Genomic DNA, 14832 nt, shown 5'->3' with positions numbered 1-14832 from the left:
ATCAACGAGCAGAGGAAGCCGGGGTAAGCAGCTGCACCCCCCGCGCTCGTCATCGGCCCCCAGTAAGTTTCAGGGGGTTCGTAATTTGAATGTGGCACCTCCAAGACGTAGGGCAGGCAGGCGTGGAGGCAGCGCTGGTGGCATTTTTGACACGCGCGTGTCTCAGGTCCAGCTGAGGGAAGATGAGGCGGTCAGTGATCTTGATGTGCTGCGCGCTACCACGTCGCGGGAATTTGGAGAGGCGGTGTCACGACCCAGCATGAATGCTGCTGCGACTGTAATTAGGATGGCAGCAGGTGAACGTCAGGAGAATTGACATAGCGCCTGAGGTAGAGACTGACAGGCGGAGTCCGATGTTAGTGGACTACTCAAGTGATAGTCAGTCTGATGAGGAGGACTTCTCAGGTGTTGAGGATGGAGAGGGAGGAGTGCCAGAGGTCGATGAGCAACCCCAGCAGGCGGCTTTCATGGACTGTCAGACCATTCTTGTTCCCAGGCCTAGAGGCCCACCGAGACAATTGGTTGAGGAGGAGTTTAATGTGGGTTTAACATGCAAATTTCTTCCACAGGATGAGCAACGGCTGAGGTGTTTGAGTGGGAAGCCTCGTGCCGGGCAGTTCGGGGGGGGGAGGGGGAGTGAGGTGGGTGGCAGGGGTGAGGGCAGGCAGGTGCAGGAAGCCACTGCAGTGTTTCCCAACGACAGGCACCCGCCTGGTTGTCCTGAAGTGATTCATAGCTCAGAGTATGTGGTTCCTCAAGGCCAATGGGTGTGGGTGGAACACACTGAGTTGCCTGTGCCAGAGAGGGTGGGTGCTTCATCTTCTAAGGTGGTAGGTAAGTATGGTGCGGGTCCTCGCTCGAGCGGCGAGTACCTCTCTGGAGCTGTTGGTCTGGTACAAGATGAGCAGTTCGGATATGCTCAGGCGGCGCCGCAGAGCGCGGCGTTTAGGCGGGGGGCTAATTTGAGAGGCGGATCCGGTGCGGATCCACTACCAGCGGCTGGGCGCTTTTCACGGAGGCCTGAGTCAGATGTACAAAGCGGTCTTATCAACTTGGCGTCTGGCGTTAGGCCAGGTATGAGCTGTGCAATGTTGGAACATGAAAAGCAATTTCTAGGTGATGATAGTGAATATGATAAGGAGAATATTTATGAGACAAGAGGCGGTCTGTCTCATGGCGGGGGAATTGGGGCGGGGAGGTGTGGGAGGAATTTAACTTCTGCCAGTGTGTTACAGAGTTCTGGAGCGGTTCTCTCACCAGCACACGGGATTCAGAGTCATCATCGGCGTGATGGTCTGGAGGATTTTCGGCGACGGGCTGCGCAGCTACCAGCAGGTAAGACAGACTGGTGGGCTGCTTGGACACGGCCGTTGGCTGGGGGTTCAGGTGGGGCGCCTGCGGAGGGTGGTCAAGGGAGGGGGGAGGCCGGGGAAGGATTGGGGTCAAAACAAAGTGAAAATGTGAAAGCGATGTCAGGGCATGGGGGGAGGTCGGGGAATGACAGTCCATGTTCATCGGTTGCTAGTTCAGACCAGAGTGAGGTGAATACAATGAGAGGTACGAAATTGCCTTTTATGGGGGTGTCCATGCCATTAGGCATACATTTGTCAAATAGAACTAGGCAGCGGATTTGGGACCATGAGTACGTGGATGTGTTCAGGCTCCTTCATAGGGAACTGCAAGCAAAGGAAGGTTCTAAAGAGGAGGAGGTTGAATTGTCCCGCCGTCCCAAAGTCCCAAAAACAATAGAGAACTGGACAGCGGCCTTTTTAATCTATGCCAGTGTCTATTGTGAACGCTACCCAGAGAGGGCAGTTTCGCTTTTCAAGTATGTGGATGTCATTAGAAGGGCTCATTTGCAAGCAGGGGGTTATGCGTGGCTGAACTACGATGAAGAGTTTAGGGCGAGAATGAGTTTATTCCACGATAAGCCATGGGGTGAGGTTGATCAAGAGCTGTGGTTACAGTGGCTGTCGGGTCACTCTTCTGCCAACACGATCCATACAGCAAGTGGGTTGCCGATTCCTTACCGGCCCTTTTCTCAGCGTCCCGCCACACAGGGGGCGGGTGGCGTTGGACAGGGACAATTGCCCACAACTGGAGCATGTTGGAGCTTTAACCGAGGTTCCTGTGTGCGCCAGTATTGTAAGTTTAAGCATGAATGCTCTCAATGCGGGGGCAGGCATGCTGTCTTTCAGTGCTTTCCCAACCAATACCCAGGAGAGCATGTTAGGGGGCAGAGGGGGGGGAGAGGATCTGTACCACCTCTTATGCCAAAGGGCGCCTACTCCAATTAAGTTACAGGCCATGTTGAGCGCATTGGAGGTGTATCCTGATGTGGGAGGAGCGGCTAAGTTGTTTTGGGGGTTTCGACTAGGCTTTCGGATTGGTTACCAAGGACCCAGGGTTTCACGCTGGGCTGATAACTTAAAGTCAGCAAAGGAGATGGCTTCAGTGGTAAGGGCGAAATTGCAAAAGGAAGTGGAGTTAGGCAGAGTAGTTGGCCCTTTTGAGTGTTGTCCCTTGCCAAACCTCATTGTATCGCCACTTGGTGTCATCCCAAAGAAGGCAAAAGGTGAGTTTCGGCTGATACACCACCTGTCTTGGCCGGAAGGGCATTCAGTCAATGACTTCATTTCTACTTATGATTCAGCAGTGACTTATGCGTCCGTGGACGACGCTTTGGAATTGGTGCGCAAGGCGGGGATGGGAGCTGAGCTGGCTAAATGTGACATACAGGCTGCTTTTCGCCTGTTACCTATTCACCCGGCGGATTTTGGTTTGCTAGGCATGTACTTTGAAGGAGATTTTTATGTGGATCGGGTGTTACCCATGGGCTGTGCTATCTCTTGCTCACTTTTCGAAACTTTTAGTACTTTCGTGGAGTGGTGTGTGGTACAGAGGTCAAATCATGTGGCTGTATGCCATTACCTGGATGATTTTTTGTTTGTGGGCAAAGCAGGGACGGAGCATTGTGCTAAAGTTTTGGCCTGCTTTCAGGACATGGCGGAGGAGTTTGGTGTACCCTTGGCGGAGGACAAAACGGAAGGTCCAACGAACAGTTTGACATTTTTAGGCATAGAAATAGACACAAAAGAGATGGTGGCCCGTTTGCCCAAGCAGAAAGTGCAAGAGATCAGGTCTTTTTTGCAGGAAATATTGAGTGCTAAACGGGTGCAGCTGAGGCAAGTCCAGAGGCTTTTGGGCTATTTGAATTTTGCTTGTCGAGTTGTCAGGGCAGGCAGGACGTTTTGCAGGCGGCTGGGCTTTGCTATGGCTGGGGCGTGCTTGCCGCACCATCACATACGGATGACAGCAAAAATTAAGGAGGATTTGAACATTTGGTTGCGATTTTTGGATGAGTTCAATGGAGTGTCCATCAATTTCGTGTCGGAAGACACGGTCTGGCCAGTGCACATCTTCTCTGATGCGGCTGGGGCTTTAGGTTTCGGCTTATTCTGGGATGGAAGGTGGTGCGCGGAGCAGTGGCCAGCTCAGTGGTTACATCAGGGTCGCAGCATTGCTTTCTTAGAATTTTTCCCCTTGTTGGTGGCGCTGCAGATTTGGGGTGAAGAGTTCAGAGACCGCCGTGTGTTGTTTCATATCGATAACATGGCGGTGGTTTATTTGGTGAATGGGCAGCGGGCAAAGGACCAAAAAGTATTGCAGTTGTTGCGGGCTTACATGTTGCGGGTTCTACAGCTGAATATTGTATTTAAAGCGCAACACATCCCTGGTGTCAACAATTCAATTGCCGACGCTTTGTCTTGTTGTCAGTGGCAAAGGTTTCGGGATTTGGCACCGGGAGCGGACCATTGCAAGACAACGATTCCGCCGAACATATGGGACCTGGGGAACTGAGAATGGCGGAGTTGGTCGAGCAATCCTTATCAGAATCCACACGACGCAGCTATCAGTTGGCATTGTCTGGTTTTTTGGGTTATACAGCTCAACACGGCAAGGGGGGTACAGCGGTGAGGGATGAAAAGTTTATGTTGGGCTTCGTGCTGAGTTTAATAGACAAAGGTTTGTCACCATCCACCATTTTGGGCAAGTTAGCTGGCATTTCCTTTTATAGCCAATTGGAGTTGGGGTGTGAGGTTCAGAAGGGTTTTTGTTTACAGAAAATGCTGAAGGGTTTTGGGAGGTCCTTTGGTCAAGCAACAAGGTTGAGGGACCCTATTACTTTCGAATTATTGCATAAATTGTTGGGTGTGTTACCTGCCTGCTGTTATGACAAGTGGGAATGTTATAGGTTCCAGTTATGTATGATATGGTTGTTATCGGTGCATTTCGGATATCAGAATTACTGGGTTTACGAAAACAGGGTGGGATACGTTCGTCTGATATTTTTCTGCTGGATAATGACGTACTACAGATCACATTGAGACGGTCAAAGACGGATCAGGCAGGTAAAGGGATGTTGGTGCGACTTGGTAGGAGCGGGGTGAAGGGTTGCTGCCCAGTGGGGGAATGGGAGGCATTTGTGGGTTCAAAGGTCTTTCGGGAGGGTGATATATTCTGCCATGAAAATAAAATGCATTTAACTTGTTTCCCATTCTTAGCAGTTTTACGGAAGGCTTTAACGTTGGTGGGGGAAAATCCACATTGTTTTGGGACACATTCATTCAGAATAGGTGCGGCTACTGAAGCTGCGAGGTTGGGTTGGGGGGCGGAGGAGTTACAGCGTATTGGTCGATGGAAATCCAATTGTTGTTTTAAATATGTTAGGTTTAAAAAAAAAAAAAAAAAAACACCAATGTTATACTCTTTTATATGGCCAGTTAGTTAATGTTGCTTTTCCATCACAGGTCGAGTGGCGGATTTTCCTCGGAAAAAGAGGACGTGGATTGTCGGCCATTCCATAGTGAAGTGGGCGGCGAACTTTGCCGAACAACAGCTATGTGGTAGAGGTTTGGGATTGTATGGTAATGACCATGAGGTGATTTGGAGGGGTTTAGGGGGGATGAAATGGGGGGAGTTGTTTTCGGTCTTAAACAAAATGGCGGATGTGTGGGGCATTCCAGACTTGTTGATCCTGCATTTAGGGGAAAATGACTTGGTGGAGTGTTCAGGGCTTGCTTTAATCAAGCAGATGAAGCTGGATTTGGCTGTAATCAAGGACAGATGGGAAGGGACCAGGGTAGTGTGGACCAAATTTCTTTACAGGAGCCAGAGTTCATACAGCCGTTGAGAGGGCCCGCAAAAAGGTTAATAAAGCACTGAAGTCGTACTGCGTGGCAATGGGCATTACGGTCATTGCACACGAGCATTTTAACGGTGACATGTTGCATTTGTTACGAAGCGATGGGGTTCATCTGTCACAGATGGGTCAGTCCTATTATTTAATGGAACTAAGAGATACTTTGGCAAACCTTTGGTGTGTTGACTTGTGGTGCTCCAAACCAACGAAATGAGACACAATGAACAGTTTTCCTTCACAGATCTTCTGCATTGACTTGAGCAGTCCGTTTTTATAGTTGGGAGGGTTTTTTGGGTGGGGCAGGAAAACTCAAGGGTTTTCCTGGGTGGCGTGTGTGATGGGGATTGGATAATCTAGAGCGGATTCATCCTTTCTCTAAGGGGGAGGGCTTGGGAGGGTAGGTGGGGAAGAGATGGAAAGAAGAAGGAAAACACAAGGATGGTATTAAAACAAGTTATGGTTATTGGAAAAAGAAAGAATTGGAAAACGTTATGGTTTATATGAAAAAAGGTTTGGAAAAGAAATAAAGATAAAGTTTGGTTGGAAAAGTTATGTTGCGGGTCTGTCTCTGGCTGTCCTGTAATAAAGGTGACCTTTTATACTATATTCAGAGTTGTGTGAGAGTCCTTATTTGCGCGATGGGCCCCCAGGGGCACTTGGCAAAGCCAATGTCCCCCTGGGGTATTTCGCGCGAGGGACGACCTCATGCGATCTGATTGGGTGGTGGGAGGGACTAGGTCCAAAGGAATGGAGGGGAGGGGAGGGAGGGCTGACGTCACTCTGAGCGAGTGTGAGGAACGGTGGTGTCGCTTTTGACCCACCCACCCACCCTGGTTGAAAAATCGAAGGTGAGGTGTTGTTTGTCGATTGTCACGTCGTTATGTTGTCAACAAAAAAAAAAAAAAAACTATGCAAGCATGTATACCTCTTGATACATGTTGAAATGTCAGGATGTCACCTCAGGACTACTCAGGCAGACTTTTTTGTTGTCTTTGTTGGCGTGTGTGATGGGGATTGGATAATCTAGAGCGGATTCATCCTTTCTCTAAGGGGGAGGGCTTGGGAGGGTAGGTGGGGAAGAGATGGAAAGAAGAAGGAAAACACAAGGATGGTATTAAAACAAGTTATGGTTATTGGAAAAAGAAAGAATTGGAAAACGTTATGGTTTATATGAAAAAAAATTTGGAAAAGAAATAAAGATAAAGTTTGGTTGGAAAAGTTATGTTGCGGGTCTGTCTCTGGCTGTCCTGTAATAAAGGTGACCTTTTATACTATATTCAGAGTTGTGTGAGAGTCCTTATTTGCGCGATCCGTAATATCGTGAAAAATGCCACCCTCGCAGAATCACATAATTAAAGTGACTCCGTCTAGGAGTTTACGTTCACTTCACTGCATGGGATACCATTCTGCTCTATTAGCACTAATACAAATACACATGCATCTAAATCTACACTATCCAATACATCATATGTATTGCAGCTCTGTCCTCACAGTCTATTAAGTAAATAGATGCTGGTTCCTCACAAGCACTTCTACATAGCACAGCTCATGTTCGCAAAATGCAGGAGGGTGGTGAATGAGAAATGTCAACACATTGCCATAACTGCCTTGCTCTAAAACGTTAGAATGGGTATTTAACTTCTTAAATAATCTTTAAAAATGGCACCGATTATGGAAAGAAAAAAATTGAGGTTACATGAGCAAACCAAGCAATTGGCACCTACGTGGAATCGAGGAACCACCACTCGCTTAGCAGAGAGCAGATTCTTGTTATACACAAACATTTAGGCTCTCAACTAAACCCTTCAAGATAATTTGAAGTTCACACCAGCAAAAAAAGTATGTGCAAAACAAAAACTAAGGTGCCGAAAGTGAGATTAAGTCCCCTTTTAACTACAGCGCTCTATTGTAATCAGTCAAAACACGCCAATTCCAGTTTGAAAGTTATGGTGTGTACTCGACACAGCAAAACAAGAGTTTACAAACAAAATAGCGCCTTTACACAAATCGACCGTAGACTCAGAGCGACAATTACATATTTCCAAAAACATGCTTTCCCGTTAACCTCCGAATCTAAAAAATAAATAAAAATAACGTGCACAGAATTAACACTCGACTTTCAAATGATCTGCCCAGCTCGCTTCTGTACAATTTATAGACGTGAGTGAAAGCGTAAGCGTGCACCTTCATTCAACGTTTCTACGTCGACGCAGGGGTCAAGCCATAGACGCTGCTCACAATGAGAGCCTACATTATAACAAAATAGAAGAACTTTATTGAGGCGGCGCTGAGACTGACAGCCGCAAATATGTATAAGGAACCCCCAAAATACTACATATTCTGACAATGTTAAAAGTATCACATATACAATCCTCGAACAGAAAGGTACTTGTATTGCAAGACAGTCAAGCACTGAACAAACACTTCCGGGCGACTGAAGTCTGTTCCGAGGCGGTACTATATATTTTCTAGCCAATAGGGCATTTTGGGGGCGGTACACCTTGCTTCCGCGTTGCTATTTTTGTATTGTTTACAGCCCATGCGTTTTCATTTTGCGCACAGTGCTATGTGGTTGTCTTTGCCTGCAGAATTTGAAGTATTTCGCATTAGAAGTTGAAAACGGGGGAGTGAGGTAAGTCCATGTTGTGAAGTATCACTGAGAACTGGGAGCTCAATTTGCTTAGCGTTTTTTCCAACAAGCTGTTTTCGAGTTTTTCCTTTGTAGTGTTGGAGGATGAATTGCATTAGGTGAATTCTGAAATCATAAATTCAAGTTTTAAAATCTAAGGTTCTGAAAGAATAGGGTTCAGAAGTGTTCAAGGCCCAGGTGTTATTAATAGCTCACCTAGTCCAACATTTGTCTTGGCATTCCGGTAGTTGTATGTCTGATTCTCGCAAAATGGTAAGACAAAAGCTAGAGTAGATGTTCAGGAATCAAGAACACAACTTATCCACATGGAGGAAAAAAATTAAACATTTCTAATCTACTAACTCCAATCTTGGATTCCTGAATAGCGTGTTATTTGCCAAAATGCGCTTCAACGCCCTCAGGGCGTAGCACAGGGGTAGTAAATAGGCATAGAAAATTCACAATTAAAATTCCTAAGAGTATAGGAAATCGTGAGAGCTTTGCAGAAAAAGAAAAGCTCTTTTGTTTTGACACCCAGGTAAATGGGTACTTTGAGACTACCTAGGATTCAGGTAGGTTTCACATAGTGTTGCAGTGCATTGTAATGATAGTTAGTATAGATGGCGCGGCCAACAAATTAACAGGGAGAGCCGAGCTCTAGCTCTAATAGCTCCTGCTCGAGTCGATCCTTGAGTAAAAAATGCAGAAAACCTAATGTTAGAGTATGATTCAAAATTATCTCTTTCTTTACACGTTGAAGTGCTTCATCTTACAACAGCAGATTATTTTTCTGCTTTAAGGAATATTTATTGGAGTTGAGAGTTTTAAACCTGCGTCTCTTTCCTGTAGGCAATGGGGGCACAACAAGCAAGCACATTGGTGAGCAATTCAAAGTCATATTTTGCAAATCACGAAGTCCTATATAAATGACGCTTCACTCTCCCAGGTCCCGCCTCCAAAGACACAGTCCTCAAAAATGAATTTTACAAATGTAAAGGAGCGCTCCTTTCCATTTGTCGAATTCAGTTTAAAACCTGCACTAGGACATGCCTGTTGCACAATTCTATTAATGAACTAAGAGGCACGTTAGTTGTCATGTATCACCTATATTTGGACGACATTCTTCTCCAAGATGGAGCAACATTATAGGCTAATAAATCAAACTTGAGAAGTTGTTGAAGGGCGCATATCCTGAAGTCATGCATTTGAAGGTGTTCTCATATTTGTTAATGAACATAAACGGTGGCTTGGTGAAATAAAACATTTGCTTCAGATCACACACTGTGGTTGAGCAGAGAAGTAGGGATTGAACCAACATTTTCTAGTTTCACTCTGCTCAATTCAGCCTCTAAATGGGTATCCCTGGGATTTTCCAGTTTTACACTGGCAATCCAGCCTCTAGAGCATGGGTACTTACAAACTTTATGTCGGGGGCCAAAATTACAGTGTAGTTTGTGGCCGAGGGCCGCACCGGTATAGGTGGGGTCAGTGGGGGACAGGGCTATAGTAAAAAAAAAAAAATGAAACCCGTTTCAAAACATTTGTGTTAGACCTGGCACTTCTTGGCGTGATTACCCCTGACTTTTTGCTTCTACTTCTGCTATTTTATTGGGCTAACTTAGATGCTCTGGACACTTTGCCACTGCTAACCAGTGTTAACGTGTGAGTGTTCCCTGTATAACATAATGGTAATTGGTTGTCCATGATTGCTGTTTGCCTTACTAGTAAAGTCACTAGTAAAGTGCACTATGTGTGCCAGGGCTGGTAATGCAAATGCTACTAGTGGTCCTGCAGCACTATGTGTGCCACCCACACAAGTAGCCGTAAAAAGGGAACTCAGGCCTTGTGTTGCAGGGCCTGTGCGCAGTTTGTGAAACTGCCATGTTTTTCTGTCAAGTGCATTACCTTGCCAGACCTTACTCTTCCCTTTCTGTGCACCTCAGACACGGCTATGGTAGGTGTGGGGTACCCCCTGGACAGGGTGTAGTGCATGTGAAAGGTAGGACATGTCCTAAGGTGTGTGTCTTGTCCTGACAGTGAAATAATCTCCATTTCGTTTTTCACTGTTGAAAGGCCATCTTGCCTATAGGACAGAATGGGAAGGCTGGGTAATATGTTTTCCAGCCTACCTTCCCAAAGGCTTAAGATGGAAAGGTGAAGTTTAGTATGCCTGAAGCCACAATGTAATAACACACCTTTTTATGTCGGTGGTTGTTGCACTGTGTGTTCAGAAGCCACTCTTAGAAGTGGCTGCTTTTTTTGCTCTGACATTTGTGTGTATCTGCCTTGCTGTGGATTGACTGTCTGGATTTGAAAGCAATAGGATCTGGGGAATGTCTTGATCCAGGGGAAGGAGGTGAGACAGCAACAGGCTGACCTGCATCTGTAGTGTAGGGGGAGGAGAAGTCCCTAGAGGTGAAGAGGCCTGGGCTGCAGCTATAAAACAATTGTCTCATCTCCTGCTGAGTGATTGAGAATCCAGACCACACTAATCAAATGAAGAAAGGTGTCACTGGCAGGGAGGCACCCAGAACTGGTTTGAACAGGGGTCAGTGCCCCCGAAGCACAAAGACTTCAAAGCCATTGATGGGTAAAACTAAGAAAGGTGAACCCCCTAAACTTGATCAAGTTTTAACAAGACTGGAGCTACTTCGTGGTCAAGAGGACATTCGCCAAGGACGAAACAACTGAAGAGACTGAAGGATAGGACTGCCCTTGCGGGTAAATTTATGGAATTTAAATCATCCCCCCCATTTTGAGCAATATTGGGACATTATCTCAAAACCCTTTGACCGTAAATTATATTTCCAGTTAAGGGCAGGCACTTTGCCAATTAGATCTTTCACTGCAAAGTGAGGCAAAGTTGAATGCGATAAATGGCCCTTTTGTCCAGAGCAAACAAACAGTAGCACATGTCCTTTTAGCTTGCCCCGCATACATTATTGCTCGGCGTGCATGGCTAAGACCGATATGTAAATCACTGGGCCTTAGAAATTGTGCCCTGGCAATGAGAGTACTCTGCTCTGATTCCACACCATCTATTGCTATAGCAATGGCCAAATTCCTTAGTTGGCTATGGAGTATACGTATGTGCCACGTTGGCGGATTTTTAAGTTGAGCAATACCTAAATCCTTTTGCCCACAATAAACCGCCCCAATTAATGACTCTGTACTATGATTAGATCTTTCTTAATATCTTTTTTAATTAAATGGTTTTTATGTCTTCTTTCTACTTTGTATATCCGCATGCGTGCGGGCGGAATTCCGCCCGTACGCTGGGTTTTTCGTAATCGCACTTTACGTGACGAGCTGGGCTCGTCATGAGGGTGCGAGGAGGCTACGCCATGACGAGCCCAGCTCGTCATGAGCGTCGAAGGGGTTAAACACATTGTGTATATTAATGTTTTCTAAACCTAAGCCTTTTTAATGTATATGTATCTTTTTAAGTTATTATATGTATGTTCTGGATGTACTGCAGGCCAGCCCCAGATCACACAGCAAGGGCAGTCAATCAATCAAAGCTTTATTACGACAGTCCAGTCTTAAAGCACATGGGAAACATCCTTTACAACGCATGCTTTTACCACGCATGCTGTTACAACGCAGGTTTTTCAACGCAAGTCGTTACAACGACTTGCGTTGGGGGGTGCTGGATAGTGAATAATTTAATATACTATTCCAACTCCAGTCCCGTGGATAGTAGGGGAGGTGTTGGATAGTAAATTAAACTATTACCTATCCTAGAGCGCCCCCCAGCGCAATTCGTTGTAATGACTTGAATTGAAAAACCTGCGTTGTAAAGGCACTGCGTGGTAAAAGTTGCGTCGTAAAGGATGTTTCCCATGTGCTTTAAGACTTGACTGTCGTAATAAAGCTTTGATTGATTGATTGACTGCCCTTGCTGTGTGACCTGGGGCTGGCCTGCAGTTTGCTGTTTCAACCAAGGAAAGGCTAAAGGGACTATGTGTTGTGCTGTATCTCCCTGCTTAAAGGACTTTGCTGTGTCTTGAAGTAACTATCCCCAAGTGCCTGAGGTGAGCTGGCTCCCTGTTCGGAAACACAGGAAGATAAAAGTTTCCAGGAGAGTCTCAGCGGCGCTGTGTGAGCGTGACTGTTGCAGACTGAGACCCTCGTAAGAACTGCCTGTGATAGTAGGCGCCTGGTGTCCAAATTAGTCTCAGTGAATGTAAATGTAAATGTAGGTGTACTTATATAGCGCAAACCTGTCACCCAAAGGGCATCCTGGCGCTTGCTTAGGGAACCCGTCCTGGTATTCCCCTGTGAGAAACCCCGGCAGTGTGTCCACAAGGTGAAAGCCAGGCATCCCGCCGCGAGGGGCCGTAGTGGAGATTAAGCAAGCTATTGCCCAGAGTTGCAGAGTGTGACCCCGTGATTCGAGTAGGCACCGGAGCGAGAATTGTCGAGTCCGTGGAATTTTTGAGCCCGAGACCCGCTGAGGCGGGGAATCGAACCCTGGTCCACGGTCGATCTCAGCTTCCGGGTCTGCCGCCTCTAACCACTGAGCCACGCTTCTCCACAGTGGCACTGTGTGTGCGTGCTTTGGGCAGCCTGAGACCTTCAGGAGGATCGGCCTGTGATCCGGGGTACCTAGAGTCCAAGCAGGGACCAGCGACACAGTTTGCAGGTGCTTTGTGCAGCCTGAACCCCTTTGTGAGGATTGTCCAGTGATCATGTGCATTGGAATTCAAGTGAGTCTCGACGCCATTATGCGTGGGTGCTTGGGGCACCGTGAGACCTTCGTGAGGATTTGCCTTGTTATCGTGTGCACCGAAATCCAAGTGAGTCTCCACGCCGTTGTTGCGGGTGCGTTGTGCACCGTGAGACTTTTGAGTGGATTTGCCTTGTCATCGTGTGCATCGGAATAAAGTGAGTCTCAGGGACGCTGTGCACATAATCTACGTGCAGCCTGAGACTTGTGTGCGGAGTGCCCAGTGATTGTGCACCCGGAGTGAAGGAAGATTTAACGACACTGTGTGCGTGTGCTTTTTGGCAGCCTGAGATCTTCGTAGCTGAAGAAGCCTGGATCGGCAGTCCCGGAGGTGCTGAGTTGCTGGCCCGAGCCGCCGTTGCCATTTCACAAAGCTGCATTGGAGGCCCAGCCGCTGTACGAGAAGAGTGAATTTGCACCCCCTAGGTAACGTGTGTCAACTCCTGGGGCGGGACGCGGGCTCGGAGGGAGACATGCTCGGCATCTCTCATGTTGGCAGCGCGAGCCTCTGCTTCGGCTCTTGTCGTGGCCCATATTGCCAAAGGAGTGGTGGTACAGTGGCCGGAGTGCGAAGCTGCACTTAGGGATTACATCGTACTGTGTTGGGGGCAACTGTGAGAGGTGGAGAGACCGCCTAAGGCCCGGTGATTGGGGCCTGAGTGTATTACGCGTTATTCCATACCGAACTACCTAATTAATGTATGACGCGTGGCATTTTTATCTGCATAACGAATAACCTGATTGTCATATGACGCATTGCATTGTTTCTGAATAAATGTCTGATTAGCGTATTGCGCATTGTTTTCTCCTACATAACGAATTACCTGATTAGTGTATACGCATTGCCTTATTTTTTCTTTGTACCGGTACTACGATATAGATCTGTCCCCTTGATTTACTCGCGGTAGTCCTGTGAAAAGGTTAAAAGAGTTGTATCTGGTATTGGAAGAGGTGACCGTTAACATTGACTGCAGTGCGCTTTCGAATTTTTGGATGTGGCACATGTTTTAAACTAGAGCCTATTTCCCTTCCCTACGCGAATTACCTTGTGGGCACCTTAGGTGTTTCCCTCACCCTTGTCCTGAGGAGGCCAAGATTGTTTTGGAGGCTGCATCGACACATTATAATGCGAGGAGTCTGATTACCTTATTTGATTGAATCTGGAAATTTACTTTTGGCACAATCTTGAGATGTAGGTTCTGGAGTAAATAGAACCGATTGTGTTTATAAGACTACCTCGGAATGTATTTCCTGTATGGAATAGGTGGACACTTTAATTTCTTGAAGAATTGGGTGGAAAGGAACTGATGAATTCTTGTTTATAATTTGTGATTTGTATAGGAATGTTGTATGTCCTTTATGTTATTTGTATATACTTGTTGTATACATGTGTGTGTATATATATGTATATAGCGTTTTTGAAAATAGCTTTAAAAACAGGATGAAGTAATTCCGGATTACAATAATTAAAATATGTAATCTTGTGTTTTGTGGTATGTGATTGTTTCTTGTTTAAACGAAATCAAAATGAATGCTAGGACATTGTACTAATTATAGGGGGATTTATAGTCCCCTATCGAAGAGTATCAATATATATTGATTCCTCCTTACCATTTTGTGAATTTACTATTAATTTTGCAGAACAACATATCTGGTGGTTTATTATGCATGGCATGATTTGATCTTGCAAAGTGCCTGATTGTTGCGTTACGCGTAGTATTCTGTTAATTGCAGAGTGTCTTATTGCTACCTTACGCAATACAGTATTGTTACATTGCAAAAGTACCTGGTTCTGTATGACTGTATGATATGATTTTAGGAGTACAGGAGAATGTTTAGAAGTGCTCATTGATATTGGCAGATCTTACAAGGGCTGGCTGGCCTAACAACTGGCCAGGAGAAATATTACTCAACCTCATATGTTTGTTTTATATCCTGTGGTCTTATCGTATATATTTTTACATAAAGTTTATACTAAGTTTTACAAAACTCGTGTGGAGTCTACTTGTGGTGTCATCATTGGATTATTGTGAGTGTGGTTGCGAATACTTTACACATTTGCCTTGAAGATAAGCCTGGCTGCTCGTGCCAAGCTACCGAGGGGATGAGCGGGGCTATCTAAAAACGTGCCCTTCCTTTCCCTGACGTTGGAACGCGGGTCCCAGCTTAGCCTCTGTCTCTGTCTCTGTCTCTCTCTCTCCGTCTCTCTCTCTCTCTGCCAGTCTCACTCTACCAGTCAGTCTCTCTCAATCAGTTAGTCTCTCTCTGTCG

At 46.2% G+C, this 14832-nt stretch overlaps 1 protein-coding gene across 4 annotated transcripts in view; it reads left to right on the top strand.

Moving 5' to 3' along the window:
• Positions 1 to 7462: 7462 nt before the first annotated feature.
• Positions 7463 to 14832, top strand: part of GNPDA2 (glucosamine-6-phosphate deaminase 2) — a 138362-nt gene continuing 130992 nt past the window's right edge. For 3 of the 4 annotated variants that reach the window (XR_013608326.1, XR_013608327.1, XM_078678241.1), the window contains exon 1: positions 7744 to 7835. The gene's annotated coding sequence lies outside the window, so the exon portion shown is untranslated. Of the gene's footprint in view, positions 7589 to 7743; positions 7836 to 14832 lie in introns of those variants that run through there. The other variant, XM_078678243.1, reaches the window with a different exon arrangement.

The sequence above is a fragment of the Lissotriton helveticus genome, chromosome 2_2, assembly GCF_964261635.1.
Source record: "Lissotriton helveticus chromosome 2_2, aLisHel1.1, whole genome shotgun sequence".
In the NCBI taxonomy this organism is placed as follows: Eukaryota; Metazoa; Chordata; class Amphibia; order Caudata; family Salamandridae; genus Lissotriton; species Lissotriton helveticus.
This window is presented reverse-complemented; position numbering and strand designations above follow the sequence as displayed.